We start from the raw sequence: 2,428 nt of genomic DNA on the forward strand, positions 1-2,428 counted from the left end.
ATTTTCCTCACAGTCATGTTCCGATCTAAGAGTCTCTTTAAAGTCTCTACTGTATATGGTTCCACCAAAACACTCGGCTCTCATCCTCGGCACTCCGAAACTGTGTAAACGAGCTTGCCTTTCACGCAAGGGTTTCCTTTCTTCTTTGAACGTACGACCTCTCACATTAAATGCAGATCCTTTGGTATTAGACATTTCAACAACTCAACAAAGATACCGTCTGACACGAGGAAATCTGCAGATGCTGGAATTTCAAGCAACTCACATAAATGTTGCTGGTCAACACAGCAGGCCAGGCAGCATCTCTAGGAAGAGGTACAGTCGACGTTTCAGGCCGAGACCCTTCGCCAGGACTAACTGAAGGAAGAGCTAGTAAGAGATTTGAAAGTGGTAGGGGGAGGGGGAGATCCAAAATGATAGGAGAGGACAGGAGCGGGAAGGATGTAGCCAAGAGCTGGATGGTGATTGGCAAAAAGGATATGAGAGGATCATGGGACAGGTGGCCCAGGGAGAAGAAAAAGGGGGAGGAGGGGAGCCCAGAGGATGGGCAAGGGGTATAGTCAGAGGGATAGAGGGAGAAAAAGGAGAGAGTCAGAAAGTATATATATATATTTAATCCGGACAGTAGAGGAGGCCGTGGATAGACATATCAGAATGGAAACGGGACGTGGAATTAAAATGTCTGGCCACTGGGAGATCCTGCTTTCTCTGGCGGACAGAGCGTAGGTGTTCAGCGAAACGGGCTCCGAGTCTGCGCCGGGTCTCGCCAATATATAGAAGGCCACATCGGGAGCACCGGACGCAGAATATCACCCCAGCCGACTCACAGGTGAAGCGAGTCGACCTACTATATATATACCTCTCATAATCTTATAAACCTCTATCATACTGCTCCTCACACTCCACCGCTCCAGAGAAAACAATACGTTTGTCCAACCACATGCCCTGTAATCGGGCTAATAGCCTGGTAAACCTCTTCTGCACTCTCTCCAAGGCCTCAGAATCTTTCCAAGAGTGAGGCAACCGCAATGGTTCGCAATACTCCAGATATGGCCTGACTAGAGTTTTATCAGGTGCACATAACTTCCTGACTTTTGGACTCAGCGTCTCGAGTAAGAAAGTCAAGTATGACAAATGCCTTCTTAACCAAATAGTCAACCTGCATAGCCAATTTCAGGGAGGTTTGAATTTCAATCCCAGATCGTTCTGTTCATTAACACCTAGTCAGCGTCTTGTACTTAACAGTGTATTGTATGTTTACATTTGACATATCGAGGTGCAAGAACTCATATTTGCCTGGGTTATGCCCCATCTGCCATTTCTCTGTCCATGTCTGCAACTGATGTGCAGTACATCCCACTCTATTCTTTGCCAGTCATCTGTGCTATCCCTACCCCTGTACATTTTCAGCCAGGTCGGTTATATACATCATCAACTGCAGAGGTCACAGTACCGATCCCTGCGGAACACCAGTAATCATAGAGCTCCAGCTAGAATAGGTCCATTCATTCATCACCTTCTGTCTTCAAAGGGCAAACTAATTCTGAATTCAATAATGGCCAAATCACCACTGATGCCATGCATCTTAATCTTCTGGATGAGCCTCCCATGTGGGACCTTGTGAAACGCCTTTCTGAAATGAGGTGAAATAGCAACCATAGTTCTACCTTTATCAATCATCCTCGTCACCTTATCAACAAAATCAATCAAGGTAGTAAGACACAATTTGCCAAACGAAAGGTCATGCTAACTCTCCCTAATCAGGTTTTCCAAATACTCATGAATCCTATCTGTCACAATACTCCCGTACCTTCCCTGCCACTGAGGTGAGACTTGCCGGTCTATAGTTTCCATGATTATCCCTGATGTCCTTCTTGAATAATGGAGCAACATGAAATTCTCATCAGTCCTCCAGGACCTGGCCTGTGGCTACGGAGGACAGAAGTATATTTTGTCAAGGCCCCAGCAATCTCTTCATTTTCCTCTCAATTACCTGAGGTATATCCCATCAGGCACTCGGAACCTATCCAACTTATTGCTATTTAAGATACCGAGCACTGTCTCCTCCTATACTTCAAAAAGCCCCAGCATAATAGTACTCTTGGCAATGATCTCCGCATCCTCCACGTCCTTCTTTTTGGTAAATATTGATGTAAAATACTCATTCTGGACCTCACCCACATCCTTTGAACTCAAGCAAATGCTCCCCCGCCACCCTCTCACTTTATCGTTGTGTGTTTCCCACCCTCTCCCTTGTTATCTCTTGCCCCTGATGTATATAGAGCATACCAAGGGCATTTCATTGCCCATCCTAGCTTTCCCAACTCCCCTCCTAAGTTATTTTCTGGCTTCTTTATAATCCTCCAAGACACCCTTTGATTCTAGCTTCCACAGCTTTACCTATTTTTCATTTTTATTCTGGACTACA

Source organism: Mobula birostris, chromosome 13 (genome assembly GCF_030028105.1).
Source record: "Mobula birostris isolate sMobBir1 chromosome 13, sMobBir1.hap1, whole genome shotgun sequence".
NCBI lineage: Eukaryota > Metazoa > Chordata > Chondrichthyes > Myliobatiformes > Myliobatidae > Mobula > Mobula birostris.